This window comes from Neopelma chrysocephalum, unplaced genomic scaffold, assembly GCF_003984885.1.
Source record: "Neopelma chrysocephalum unplaced genomic scaffold, ASM398488v2 Primary Assembly neopelma1_123, whole genome shotgun sequence".
In the NCBI taxonomy this organism is placed as follows: domain Eukaryota; kingdom Metazoa; phylum Chordata; class Aves; order Passeriformes; family Pipridae; genus Neopelma; species Neopelma chrysocephalum.
This window is the reverse complement of record NW_020897785.1, coordinates 1,360,910-1,376,441: the sequence shown is the minus strand read 5'-3', so window position 1 is coordinate 1,376,441 and position 15,532 is coordinate 1,360,910.

Genomic DNA, 15,532 nt, shown 5'->3' with positions numbered 1-15,532 from the left:
TTTTTTCTGTTTTATTGCATTTCTCGAGTAGGCAAATTCATAAGTAGCACCAGGGCGGACTCAGGAAAGGCAGGACTGGGATCAGCAACGTTGCACCACTGCAGTTCTTTTCTCACTGCTTTGTATGAATGTTTTGGTACTAAGGAGTGAAAGGACGGGGAGAGCTTTTATTTCTATTTTTGCACAGCAGAATGATCGAGCAAACCCGAGCCTTAGTGGAATTTTACCTACTTATTCATTCCACAGTCACACACTGAGCTGACAAGCAACATCCACGATTTATAGTAAGGAGATTTTAATAATCGATGACCTCTTTACGTTGGTCTTGCCACCACCATTTGTTCTGGCTGTTTCATTTTAAAAAGAACAGACTCAAAGTGTTGGACAGCTGCAATTTTGAAAGAAATATTGCTTACTATAGTATCTGTAAAAGAAAAAAAAAAGTCATTGTTTGAGGCGTTGCCTTTTTAAAGCAATAGGGGAGAATGAAAATAGTATTAGGACTTGTGTATCCTGATTATAGGTTCATGTGATGCAGGATCAAAGTAACACCAACTGGAACTGTATGTCTGTACCATCAAATGTAGAATTATCTGGTCTTAATTCTGTTTGTCACTGTCAGGAAGCCGCTGACATGATGCACCAATATCCTCTCTGAAGGTTAAACAGGTAAACAAACCCCTGGTGAGCGACTGGAGAGGGGCAGATCCTCCTTGGCTGCAGCTTCCTGGTAAATCCCAATTTTCTGCTTTCCCACATCATCATCTTACCAGAGGAAAGAGCAGATAACTGGGGAATCAGACACTTGATTCTGTGGTGTCAGTGTTTGGGTGTTTCTGTCTGCTTTGGCTGTTCTTTATGCGTCAAGAGGTACGAGGCAGGAGTGAGACCTCGGCTGTTCCCGGGCTCTTTGTGGAAGGCTGTTTTCTTGATTTTGGAAGATGATAGTGAGCAGTTTGCAGTTGATGAATTACCTTTTGGTTTGACGTTAATTAGCCATGATGGAACAGATGCTGGTGTGATGGTACCAGGAGAAGTGAATGTGATCTGGAGTAAGTGAAAGAATTGGTGGAGAATGTCTCCTGGAATTTAGCCTTTCTTCTGGGTTTTTTCCATGTTATGGGACTCTTCTTTGTCTTTCTGTCTCTGGACTTCCTTGGAAATTAAGCCTCGTTTTTATAGCATTGCAATTCAGTTGTGGTTTGTTGTAGCCAGTCTGGAGTTACTGCAGTTTGTTCTCGTGTGGGTTCCCTTGAAGTGGGTCTGGTGGCAGACCAGATCTACCTTTTTGTTCTGTGAATAGAGAAGAAATTATTTAAGATGCTCCTCCTCTGTGGTGGGCACAGGTTGCTTTTAACTTCATAGGGTAAGTTCTGGCTGTTACTTTTTCCCTCATAAAGTCCTTATACTTGAGTTGTTGTCTCTTACCGTCTTCTTAAAACAACAATTTCTACCTCCAGTTTTTTTATGGATTGTTTTTTTAATTCCCCCACCTTGTTCTCCTGAAGTATGAGATCCCAAACGTTTGCAAAAGCATTATGAGTTGATAAAAATCAGCAGACTTGTTTCTGTTGATCTTCTGAATACTCTATAAACATACGTGTGATTATAATGAAATCCCATTACTCATGTGTTGGCTGTGAGTCAGCAGTGCACCCTTGTAGCAATTAAGGGACCTCATTAAGAGCCTTCAGCAGGTCATGGAAAGGGATTAGACCCTTCTGTCCAGCATTTGAGGGACCCTTGTGTGGGCAGGAGGTGTGAGGGTTGGAGCACAAATTACGTGGAGGGAGATGGTAAAAGCTGGGTTTGTCCAGGGTGGCTCTAGGGACGTCCCGTATTTTGGGTTTTGACTGTCTTAATAGGTTGGTTTTAACTGGGGGGGCCTGTGCAGGGTCAGGAGTTGGACTTTAGTGATCCTCATGGGTCCCTTCCAACTCAGGATACTCTGTGATTCCAGGGGAGACGGAGCCAGGCTCTTCTCAGAGGGGCACGGCGAAGACGTGAGGGGCAGTGGGTAAAGTTGCGTCAGAGAAAATCCCAGGTGAATATAAAGAGAAATATTTTCCTACTCAGAGGGGCAGAACAACAACCAAGAAAGGCAGTAGAATTCCCATCCTTGGGGATATTCAAAACTCAACTGGACAGGGTTGGATTAGAGACCTCCAGAGGTCTCTTCTGACCAAAATTGTTCTATGATTCTGTACAGAGCTACTCAGGTTGGGCTGTTCCCTAGTTCTGATTTATACATGTTGACTTGTTAAAAGAAATCCTCTTAATTTGTTGGTTTTTTTCCTGTTTTGCTGTTCATAAAAATGTTAACTTTTCTAGTTTATTAATAGAGAGGAGCTTTATTTGCAGGGTCTGGCTCCAGGCTCCAGTCAAGCCATAAGTTAGAACTTTCATTAATTATTTGCTCTGTTTACACAGTTCTTCAGGGATATTTGACTTACTCTGTTTGTTTCATTGCCTAACATAAGACTGGTAAGTTTTTCATGTTTTTGTAACATTTGTGATTTGTAGATCAGTTTTTGCCTTCATTTGTGAGGGTTCATCCTTGTCTTGCTGCTGAAAAATTCCACGTAGCTGAACGTATTGGAGGAGAAATTGTGGTTAATTTAAGCCCACTGGTGACTACTGTGATAAGCTACAAATTCCGGGTCAGTAAATCACAAATTGACGATTATCAGAAGCTGAAAGGGTTTGACTGGGAAACAGTCACATTATAATTACCTGGATCCTCTTTCCTTAAGTGTTTGCTGTTGGACACTGCTACAGAAAAGAAACTCATGGTACTTGTAACAGGGTTTCATGAAGAAAAAGGTTTGATTTTTCATATAGATAAAACCACTAAAATTGGTGTAAGAATTTCCAAAACTCAAAATTAATTGCTGCCTTAATGCAGGATTGGGGTTCCCTGTGTGTGAGCTTTACTCCAGTCCAAAGCTGGAGTCACACTTTTCCCTGCAAATTACTAAGATTCAGTGTGGGATTTTGCCCATAATCCTGAGCTGTGGATGTTCAGTTGAAAAAGATCCCCCCCTCCCTTTTTATCCCTAGAATTGAGCTTGTTTTAATTAATAATTTTCTTAGCAGAAGGTTTATGTTCTTCCTCCCAGCCCACCTCCATCATGGTGCAGCCCTCACCTCCCAGTGCTCATCAGCTTCTTTCAAACTCACTGAATAATTAACCAGCAAATTTTAGGGGTTTTTGTTAAAATAAACTTCGCTATTATTTCAAACCTTGCACTCTGAAGTTATTTAACTTGATAATGTTATTTCAATCAAAGTCTTAAGCTCATAGGCAATAATCTTTGGTTTGGGGCAGCTTTTGGCAGGACTCTTTGGTGGCAGGATTGGTCTTAAAACTGTGTTCCGTGTCAGTGACCTTAATATGTGTTGATGGCCCAGATTTGGTGTGTGTCTGTATCCTGATCCCAGCCATTTTAATGGAGTTTTGTGGAGTTGGGAGTTTTCACTGTGATCCCTTGGAAGGGAAGGTCGATGGCCTGACCAGAAAGTACCTCGCAGTTCCCAAGAAGAGTTACAGAGACATTTCAAACTAGAGCATTCCCTGTTGGGCTTTTTAGCAGCTGGGATATTTACTCAGGATATTGGAGCAGTTCTTGGCCAACAGGCATTTGGCACAGGCCTAAAACCTTCTTTTTAGCCTCTCCTCTGTTGTCAAATTTATGGGGTTTAAACTGTCTGACTAAAGATGTTGCACATTGATGAAAAACCAGAGGCTTTCTAGAGATGGCAGCTACAAATCCAAATTTGAAATACACAGAAATTATCTTCTTTGTGAAAAATATGTTATAACTAGAAGAGCTGGGTTGGGTGTTTTGAGGACTGTCAATAACATGACAGCGATTTGATGTTGGTTTTTGTCCAACAAATATAAATCAAATCAAACCAATGGAAGTTATGTCAGTGGCACCAGTGAGACAGAAGCCTTGTCACTTAAAAATAGCCTGGATTTGTTTGTTCCTGCCTGTTTTCATGTGGCTTTCATCAGAGAATTGTGGTTTGGGTGCGAAGAGACCTTAAAGACCATCTCATTCCACCCCCCTGCCATGGGCAGGGACACCTTCCACTATCCCAGGTTGTTCCAAGTGCATTCCAACATGGCCTTGGACACTTCCAGGGATGGGTCAGCCACAACTATCATGGAGATAGAAAAGGATTTGCCATTTGGAGTGCAGGGGGAGAATTCACAAAACACTTTAAACGCCCCTTTTGATGAGGCCGATCCAGAAAATGAACTAATGGGTTGGATGGCTGCAGTGTTGAGCTCTATCCCATTCTTTCAGGAAGGTCTGGAGTGCTCCAGCCAACAGCTTAAGCAGGAATGAACCAAAAGCATTGAACTGGAGTGTGCTGGTGATGGGCCTTTGATGTTTCTGTATGTACAGTGCATCTCCTCCTCAGATGGCTTGGCAGGAGCCTCTCCCTGCCATTTATTCCCTCTCAGTTCCATGGCAGCGGGTGTATCCTGCCAATCAAAACACCCAGCACACTTGTGCTAAATCCTTTCAAACTGCAGCCAGGGTAATTGGGATGGGCAGGATAAATGCATGGGAGTATGGCAGGAGAAGTGATGGCAGCTCCTTTGAATGACTGGGTGTCCCTGACGTGTAATTAGCCGCTTTAGAACGCCGGGGATTGGCATGGTCTCGATTAAAAGGATTTCTGTCTTTTCTGTGACTGAAAACAGGAGATCCTCCGCCCCCTAATTCTCTTTAATACCACTGTTATTAGTGACACTTGGAACACAGACCCTCTGTAAACTTAAATAATGACCTAAATGAATGGTGACTTACAACAGCAGGGGCTGAGCTGAGGCCAGTTTTCTATGCAAAGCTGCTTCTCCTGGTTTTCCGTTCCCCACTCCATGTACGTGTCGCTTCTCAGCGAGTTTTGGAGACAAAAAGGATGTTTAGTTATGTGACAGATTGCCCAGGGGCTGGTTTAGCTCTCCTCGTTATTTTGGGGTTGTAGAGTTGAGGAAGGTGACCCATGAACTCCACTGAGCTCATCTCGTGTTGTCACCTCTGCACCGTTTCGTCTCCCTTGGAGCAGAGAATGGAATTAGCTCTTGTGTCCTCCTCCAAATTCCTCTTCCTGGTGGCTCTTTGGAAGCCTCACCAGCACTTGTTGCCACGGTGTCCTCGAGCTCTCTGCTGTCCCAGTTAACATGCTGTAGGGACAGGACCTAACTCTCCTTTTCCTTCAAAAACCTCAAAATATCCTGCACCTGCAGGTTTGGCTGGACACCATCCCTGCCATTCACCAACGGTGTGTGGTTGGTGACCCAAAATAACACCATCATTTTTCCCTGACAAGTTGCTAGATTCTCAAAAAACATCTGCCAGAGGGTTTTCTGTGCCTTTTAATTCTGTTTCTGTGAATATTTGTTGGCCCTTGAGCACTGCAGAGCCTGAGCTCCATTTTTAACCTCAGGTTGACCAGATTTTTCCATAGTGCTTTTCTCCCACTGCAGTCACTTATCAGACAGGTTTCTGTGGTTTTTTGGTATGTGAAGAGATTCTTAGTCAAATTTACTAAAATGAGCACCATCAAAAAAGAATTTAGGAACTTCCTCAAGCTCTTATTTGAATCTTCCAGTTACTTCTCAACTTCTTTGCACTGAAATCCTGGTGTGACTCTCACCCAGTGTCACTGTGGTTCAGAGCAGAGCTGTGGGTACTTCAGTTCTTCCAGCACTACACTCACAGTACCAATGGGAACAACTTCTTTTCAAGAATATACATTTTTAGGTGTTCACTTGCTGCTGTCACGGCCTCAATTCAGCTTCCTGTCCTCCTCTCCCCTCTCCTCAACTAATTAAAGTCTTCCATGTAAGGCTGAGATGGCACATGGAGCTTAAATAACCCACCTCTTTAATTAAGAGGTTGAATTCAGCCTTCTGAGATATATTTGACATCATTTGAGATTTAAAAATACATTTTACTTACACAGTTTATCCATCAGATCGCTCGAGGAGGGCAAAGAGATAATGAAAGTAAATTATTAATTAATATCTCTCACCCAGTATATTCCATTAAGATTATTAAGCATATATTCCGTTCCTCAAAGCACATTTGACTTTGGATATATTTTTTTAAAGTCTGCTGGTGAAGTTTCTGCTGCCTCTCTCTTTGACAGGGCTGTAGTGACAGAGCTGAAAACATCCTTCAGGAGCAAACCGGAGCCAGGAATTCTGAGTATCAACTCACTGACCAGGTTTTCCATTTCATTTCTGCATTATGGCAAGTGAGCAGATCTTTTCAAGCCCAGAGTGACATGGACTCTCCCTGACACATTCAAGCTGTTCTTCTCTTTAAAAGGTTTGATGGAATTCTGCAGTGGAAACCAGCAGCAGGAGCATCTCAGCTTTCAGTGTGTTGGATGGAGGGGACTGAGTTTAGGTGGAGGTACATTAGGGTCAGAGTGGTGAAGAGGAAATTCCACATATTGTTGGGAAAGACCCAGCACAAAATCTGTAACTGCTCCTTGAGAAGAGGAAACATCCTCTTTATTGATGTGGTAATTGAAGCAGTTGAGGAGTTGTCATGGGAATTTGAGCTGTGCTCTTGTTCAGTTTGTTGCAGAATCCCAGAATGGTTTGGGTTGGAAGGGACCTTAAAGATCAGCTCATCCCACCCCCTGCCATGGGCAGGGACACTTTCCACCATCCCAGGTTGCTCCAAACCCTGTCCAACCAGACCTTGGACACTTCCAGGGATCCAGGAGCAGCCACAGCTTCTCTGGGCAACCTGTGCCAGGGCCTCCCCACCCTCCCAGCCAACAATTCCTTCTCCATATCCCATCTCTCCCTGCCCTCTGGCAGTGGGAAGTCATTCCCTGTGTCCTGTCCCTCCATCCCTTGTCCCAAGTCCCTCTCCATCTCTCTTGGAGCCCCTTTAGGCACCGGAAGGTGCTAGAAGGTCTCCCAGAGAGAGAGTTACCTTTCAGTTTAACTAAACATTTCCATCTTGGCACAACTGCTCATTGGGCAGGAACTAGTTAATTCTACACCACTTCCTTCCTTTATGGCTTTTTAAGTCACAGTCCTCTCCTCCTTATCTTGGAGAAGATAAATGCTCTTGAGATGAGGGAATGTTTATAAATCCATTGGATATATATGGCCAAGTTTTAAAGAATCATGTGAAAAAGGCAGAAACTTCAATTAGAGGATTTTTATTTCTTCTTTGTTGTTGTATTTGGAAGGGCAGGATGGTTTATTCATCCCCTTGGATGACGTTTATGGAACAGGGAGTTTGCATGAGGATTGTGGGAGGCCACCTGACATTCAGGGTCTCCTTGTAGGTGACAGACTGGTCCCTTCTGGCCTTAATTGTATAAATCTGTGACTCCAAAGAGGTGGATCTGTCTTTTACCTTTATAACTTGTTTGTTACATTGAGTAATTTGTAGGGATTCGAGTTCTGCAGGGGTTCTGTGCAGCAAGAACTTTCCATCAGAGAACATGTTGTGCCTTATGTCTGTAACCCAAGTTCCGGTTCCGTTGATAAATCTCTTTTACCCAAAACCCTTCAACATGAACCAAGTTTGATCAGTCACCACCATTTTTTTTCCAACTGCAGTGCCTCAAGCAACTGGTTTCCAGAAATCCTTTCATCCATTGTCAGAGTGCTTCAGAAATATCTCACAGCCAGCACAAGTCTTCTTGCTAAACTGATGTCTCCTTTCTTTCCTTTATGGGGCCTGTATTTCCTTGAAGGAATTCCAGTGGAGTGTTCTGAGCTGTCCCTCCTCCAACAGCTCTGATCATTCACTTTCAAGTTGATTCTTGGTCCTGAATTTGTCACGTTATTTTCCCAGACTTCAATGCTTCTTCCACAGGTAATTTCTTTTATCTTCCATCCAAGCTCTTTCACATCCTGATTATCCTATTTTTTCCTGGTTTGCCAATGGTTTTTCCATACTGAAGTGCTCTGACCTGAACCTGTTGTTTTCACAGTCCCCAAATACAGGATATATACTGTTTCCACCCTAATAAAAAGCAATCCAGTGTAGGGCTGCAGCTTAGGTTTGATCCAGCCTTATGAAATCTTCCTGACTTTCTGCTCCAGGGTTTTCCCAGCAGCTCTCCTCCCTTCCCTCACTGCAGTTTGGATGCCTAGATAAGAAAATCAGGGAAATAGTGACTTCTAAGTATAATAATTTAAATTATTTCTTGGACTTCCATGCCCTCTCTCCCCTTTCACTGTCTTGGTGACTTGTGCCATCTTCTTTCTCACAGAATCCCAGAATGGTTTGGGTTGGAAGGGACCTTAAAAACCATCTTGTTCCACCCCCTGCCATGGGCAGGGACACCTTCCACTATCCCAGCTTGCTCCAAGCCCCATCCAACCTGGTCTTCTTCTGTTTTTCCTGTACGGGCACTTTATTACCTTCAAACAGCGTATTTCCAGTTAAACCTCTTTGAATTCCTTTAATACTCCTTCAGTCCAAGTTTAGAGACATTCACCTTTCCTTTGGCCTTTTGAGTGGTGCTGTGTCCATTACTTAATTGAAGTCTAAATTTATATTGTCCACAGCAGAGAGTAAATATGACCAGTTTTGCCTATTTTCACCATTTAAAAAAAATTAGCTCATAAATTCAGCCAATTTACAGCAGGTTCTTCACTTGCAGCCTCCTGTGTGAGAGAAGGTGGTTGGACCATGGGAGAGGGACAAGGTGGGAGCATTTTTTTCATGGAATCATAGAATGGTTTGGGTTGGAAGGGACCTTAAAGCTCATCTCGTTCCCACCCCTGCCATAGGCAGGGACAACTTCCATAGACCAGGTTGCTCCAAACCTTTCTTGTTCCATTTTATTTTGTCTTGCTTGCTCTTAGTATTGGAACCTGTTTTAAATTGGAGCGGATTTTCCTGGTTCAGGTGCTGTTGCCTGCTTTAAATGGGAGGGTTTGGGACAGGATGCCTGGATTTGCACAGTTTTCCCATGAGTGTGGTGGTTCCCTTTGTCACTTCGTTCACCCAGGGTTTGGGATCACTTTTTGAAGCCAGAGTAGCTTATTATTACTGTTGTTATTAAGTTATTTTTGATTTGAAGATGATTGGAAAAACTTGAAGTTACTTTTCCAAATGAAAAATTAGAAAAAGCAGAGTTTGGATTTTGAGCTTCCCATCTTTCAGTGGATAACACTGAATTTTCTCTTTCTTTTTTTGGCTTCTGCCTAAATTTGGGTGTCATAGAAACTTGTGCTGAACAGAAGCTGGTGACTGGTTTTTACTTGCTGTGGGACCAGAGCCCTGTTTGGTCTTTCCTGAGGGACAGATTTTCCATCCCATCACCCGTTGCAATACAAACCCAAAAGCAAAACCCCTTTTTGCCTTGATTTTGGCTCCGGGAATGTCTCATCAAAGCCGACCCTCCTTAATTTTGCTGCCAGAGTTGTCCTGGGTGGTTCCAGGCAGCACTTCTCCAACCAGTGCTGCTGGCTTAGACTGGGAAAGCCCCATATCCCTCTGGAAGTCAGATCCAGTAGGATGAAGCAATGCCATCATGCCACAGAACCACTGTGGGAAAGGCTCTTACCTTAAAGATAATCCAGGAATAACAGGTTTAAACTCCATGTAGTTCCATAGCAGTTCTGTCAAAGGGTGACAAGTACAAGTCAGTTGTGGCCATGGGGAGCACTATTTTCCTGACAAATTGCCTTGGCTGTCTTCCTCTTGGTCTTTATGATCTTCCCAAGGCTGCTGAAAGCCCGGGAAGTGTGAAATATGTGCAGTACTTTTTGAATTTTAGGGTTTTTTAGTTAGTGTCAATTTTAAAAGTGCCTAAGTGAGGAACAGGACTCCAGAGTGAGCTGGAGGAATAGGATTAGACCTCATTTCCCTCTTAAGAAAAGAGCCCTCCCTGCATCCCTCCACACGTCCCTCCAGATGAGTCCAGAGCCCGGCAGAATCTGGCTGGAAAAAACTCTGCTCCTCCCTTCTCTTGGTTTTCAGTCTGTTGTGGGGAGGGGGCAGATCTCATTTCTCAGCCAAACCTTTGCAATCTCTGATTTGGGGTGGATGGCAAAGAGGGGGGAAGCCTGGATAGGAATCAGTAGGAAACTGCCTCCTGGATTGCAGATCCAAGGGGCCTTGTGTGTTAAACATCCACCTCTGGATAACCAGACTCCGGATGGAAAAAGCTAAAATGCATCTTTAATCTCTCATTTTGGAATCATGGAATGGTTTGGGTTGGAAGGGACCTTAAAAGATCATCTAGTCCCACCTCATGCCATGGGAAGGAACACCTTCCATTATCCCAGGTTGCTCCAAGCCCCGTCCAACCTGGCCTTGGACACTTCCAGGGATGAGGCAGCCAAAACCTCTCTGGAATCCCAGAGGCAGTTTCTTCCTATATTTTGAATTATTTCTAGGTTTATCATAGTGGCACCTGCTAAACGTTTTGTCAAAATAATCCTGACTGTTGACAGGTGGTTATAATTTTGTAAAGATGAGAATTTTATGTGGGTTTTAAAGAAAAAAAAAAGATATCGATGGTAGTTTAAGAATTTATGTTAAAGGAGAATTTCTTCTGACCAGAGTGAAAGGAGATAACAGAACACTATGAAGGTGTTTTAGTACCACTTAAGGGTTCAGCAAATGAAAGCAATCCATATGTAGATGTTTTATTTTTCATTAGGAACAAAATGTTTTCACTCTGACAACTGAACATGCGAGGTGGGAAAGCCTGGGGAGTGTCTGTTGGCAAGGAAAGCTGTGAGGACTCTTCTGCAGAGAGCAGAAAATCAGCCTGTAGGGTGTGGATGGGAGTTGATATAAGCAATGATCCTGTGGGAATCCATTGCTGGGATCCTAATGGGAATCAAGAGTTTGTGGAGCCTGTGGCACACACGGACCCTTCCCCTGCTCTGAGATGCCTTTTTGAACTGATAACTCTTCTCTGAACCAAGTGATTGTCACGGACAGTGGGTGACAACAGATCAGTGTAGGGAGTGTGGCAAACCCAAGTGAAAGGGTGGTGGAACAGCATCAAAGCCACACAGCAGAGCACAGGGGATCGCGTTCCTCCTGTCCACGTTTGTGTGTCTTGGTTTTGTCCCACTGATCTTGGCTTGGGGGTTGTGCCAGCCGTGTGTCCGGGCCGTGGTGGGGCGTGTGGGATGGCTCCAGTCGCCTCCTGTCACTCCATGTGTCACCAGATCAGTGATCCAAGAGTGTCCCATCCCTGCTGGTCACTCCAGCGGGTCCTTTCCTGTCCATCCCTTCCTCTGTTGGCATCTCCCACCTTCCCGTTTGTTTGCCCCGACCAAACTGGCCCCTGTGTCTCATCTGCTGTAGGTGTCCCACCTACCTCAAGAGGCAAAACATGGGATCCTGGAGTGGTGTGTTCCCACTCTGGTCTGTTTTCCATGAGCACTCGCACACACACACACACACACTCACACACACTGGAATGTATATTCTCCTCCCCCTCGCCCCCAAATAACCTCTTGACCTGATCCTTGCTGTAGCCACCACCAACTCCTCTTGCAAATTGGATGCTGCTTTAAATGTGAAAACAAATGTTCAAGAAGCTATAAAACCTGAATGAAAGCTAAAGCTGAATTTATAAAGCCTTGTTGCATATGAGCCAAAAGTGCAAAAAGCTCTATATAATGAACTAACCTGCCACTCATATAAATATAAATATATATAAATATATTAAAATCAGACTGTTCTACAAAATTGTGTATTTGTATTTTTGTGTACGTACAATTTTCTGCTAAGCAGAAGGAGGATGTAGTATAGGATGATGTGAGAAGAGATTTTGTTTAATCATATTTCTTTGTTACTTATTTTTGTTAACATCCAGATGCCTGTCTTTGTCTTATGTGTATGACACTGTTCCAAAGGTGCAGTATCCCTCTCCCACCCCGCCTTCAGCCTCCTCCACCGGGAACGAGTCAGGTGATGCTGCTCATCATCATCATCATCATCAAACCCTTCAGGTACACCCCGGTCTTGATCTTAAGGGCTGCTTGTTCAGCTTGAAGACAAGATATTTCATGTTGTTCATCATCATCATCAAGTCCAGTATTCCTGTGCTGGTTGATTCCTTTTCATGTGGTGGTTCTCTGAGCACCATCCACAGTCCGTGGTGTCCTTGCTGCTGTGGCCCTCAGCCTGACATTTCGGGGGGAAAAACATGAAGTCGGATAAATGTGGGGGGAGGATGAACAGATCCTCGTGGTGGGAAGTTGCTTATGGATAAAGAGATGCCAGAGAAGCAGTGGGGTGGCCCAGGGGGTGGGACACCATGAAGGGGGTGATGGAGGAAGGGGCCATGGGGAGGTTTGTTCCCCACAGTTGGCTGCTGAGGGGGAGCTTTGCTTTCAGGAAGGCAGGTTGGAGAGGTGATGGGTTGTAACTCCCCCTGTGCTGCTTCAGGAACATCCTTCCATCCCAGGAGCATCTCTGGTGGCTTTGGGGCAGTTTGGGCCTCTGATTCAAGGACAATTGGAGCAGCCTTGTGAGACTGGGTCCATCTCCTCACGATGCCCTTGCAGTGAAGGCACTGATGGTTAAGAATATTCCAAAAACCTTCTCCAAATCACTGCCTTTACCTGCAAGGTGTCAAAGGCTCATTGCAAGGAGAGAAGGAATAGTTTAGAAAACTTGAGACCCCTTGGTGTGTTTGGGAATTGTTATTTATCCAGGGAAAGCAAGGGTCAGAGGAGAACTGGATAAAACAGGATGCAGTGGAATAACTAATGCAGAGCTTTGGGCACGAGGTGATGCAAGTTCCCCTTCAGTTCCACCCCAGACCCTTGAGGAAACCAGCCCAGTGTTCCCACCCGAAATGCAGGTGAGGGTTTATGTCCATCACACACCTTCCTCTGCTGGTAGGTGCTGCAAAAACCCCAAGTATCAACCTCTTCCCTTGTGTCCTTTCCTGTTTTTTTCTTTTTTAATTTAATGAGAATCATTCATTGTTTGAACCGACCCGCGGCCCAGGGAGAGCGATACTGCACCTTTACACGTAGGGCTCATATTTATAACAATGTGTAATGACTGTAGCAAAAGTCCTTGTTTCTGTATGTGAATGGACAGAGAAACAAGTGCTCTATTGTATTGATTAAAATAGTTCAAATGAGTCCTGTATCATTGTATCTCCTATTCTGGATTAGTGCCTTTTGGACAGTAGACTGTTCTGTAATTAAAATGTAGTATAACTGCTTTTTTGTACAGTTTTGTTTTAATAAAACTTTTTTTTAATTTGTGTTTATTTTAGTATTGTACCTATTAGAAAATAAAAATGTATAACTCAACACTGACACGTTTCTTCTCTTGTGCTTTCTGTGCAGAGCTGGTTTGGGGTGGGAGCCAAGACTGGGTGGAAGTGAGACCTAAAATGTGGCATGAGAACTTAGTGAATAAAGCAAATATTGACTTGTTTGCTCAAGGAGCTGTTGAAGGTCTGGAGGGAGCAGATTTTGGTAATAAAACAAAAAAATATGTTGAATTATTGAGTACAGGTGTAATTTTGAGAAGCCAAAGGCAGGAGGGGGCCGCAGTTGCTGTTTTGTCCTGGCCTGGTTGGGCTCAGCATATCAGGGGTCTCAAGCTCCCACCCCCATCATCAGCTGCCAGACCTGTGTTTGCTGAGGGGGGGGGTTCTGAAGGGACCAGGATGGGGATCATGGAATCTTGGAATGGAATCGGTTGGAAGGGACATTAAAGCTCAGTTCCAACCCTCTGCCATGGGCAGGGACACCTTCCCCTATCCCAGGTTGTTCCAAGCCCTTTCCAACCTGGTCTTGAACACTTCCAGGGATGGGGACCATGGGGTTGTCATCACCTGTCTGCCCCTCCTGCCCCCCAGCTTTCCGAAGGGCACATGGAAATAACAAAAAAACAGGCCCTGCTGTAAATCAGTGCTGGCTCAAGATCTGGAATCAAAGGCTAAGCCCCCAGAACTGTTGGGTTTTGAGCCATTTTTATCATTAGGTTTGGGGTTTTTTTTCTTTACAAGTTAATCCCCAAACTGTTTCTTTCTGAGAAATTTCCATCATAAGGAACAACTTGGCCATTATGATGGAGCTCTTGCCCACCAGGGCTGGGTCTCCCATCTCATTTTCTTGGGAGAAGGGGAATGTGGAAGGACTTGGACAGTAGGGGTGGTGACAGGACCTTTCCCAGCATGGCTGGGTGCACATGGAGCCCCTTTCCAGGGAGAGCAGTTCCCATTGCTGCCATGAGCTGAGGATGAGGGATGAAGCCCCCTCCTTGCTTCACAAATGAAAACTGGGAATACAGAAAAACTCCATTTGGAGATCTTTTAAAAATCAAATAAAAAAAGATGAACAAACCCACCCTGGAGGCCTGTGCTTTGCAAAAAAGCTCCACTCCAGCCCATTTTGTGCCTTTTTTCCACGAGGAACCGGCTGATCAGGGCAGAGAGTTGGAAGAAACAATAATTCATCAGAGTTTGGTGTCCAAAGGTGAGCAAAACCCCTTGTGAAACATGCACAGCTCGTAGCAGGACAGCTCCTCACCAGGCTCCTCCTCCCCTCAGGGGCTGCTGAAGGCAAACAAGGCCGATGGAAGTGGCATCAATTTGAAGTAAAATGGGAAAAAGGTGCTCTTGGTGAGTTGTTTTTTTTTTTTTAATATTATTTTCCTGCTTGTTTTGATCGGTGCCTTTTCAAACGAGCTTTGGCTGAAGAACAGAACGTGTCAGCGCAGGGAAGGTGTTACAACCACCTTCCAGGAAGAGCGGGGTTTGAACAAAGTGATGCCGCTTCAAACAGCTCCTGTGTTTCAGCCAAAAAAGTGGGATTTTTTCGGGTTTTTTTTGGTTTTGTTTTTTTTTTTTTTAATTTCAGAAGGTAAAACATTAAAGGGAAGTGGCTTTAAAGGGAAAAAAAAAAAAAGCTGTGTTTTCGTGTGCTCGTTGCAAGACAACGCCGATAAAAATACTTCTTTGCTCACTGACTTCCAGTGGGGATGGTGGGATTAACGCGGTGTTTGTTGCCTAAAAAGAGAGCTGAGATAAAATAAAACCACCCCCAAAAAAAATCAATCACAGTCAAACCCTGCCAGGTGTTTCCAACATGAAGCTGTATTTGGGAGAAAAATGGTGCGAACGAGAAAGGGAATAATGTGCCCCAGGGAGGGGTTTTAAGGTCATCTCAGTGCCCTGGAACATTGAGGGAGGGACTCGTCAACCCAAGGCCTTTTTGGCCCACAGGGTTGGTTCTGCAGTTCCTTGAAGCACTGACCTTTCCCCCTTCAGCCATCCCCAGACTCCCACCTTGCCATGGATATGAGGAAAATTTTCTTCATGGAAAGTGTTGTCCAGCCCTGGCACAGCTGCCCAGGGCAGTGGTGGAGTCCCCATTCCTGGAGGGATTTAAAATCCCTGTGGATGTGGCACCTGGGGACATGGGTCAGTGGTGGCCTGGGAATGGCTGAACTGCATCTTGGAGGACTTTTCCTACCTAAACTATCCCTGATTCTAAACACTTTGGTGACACAAACTGGCCCAACAAAGCACAGAC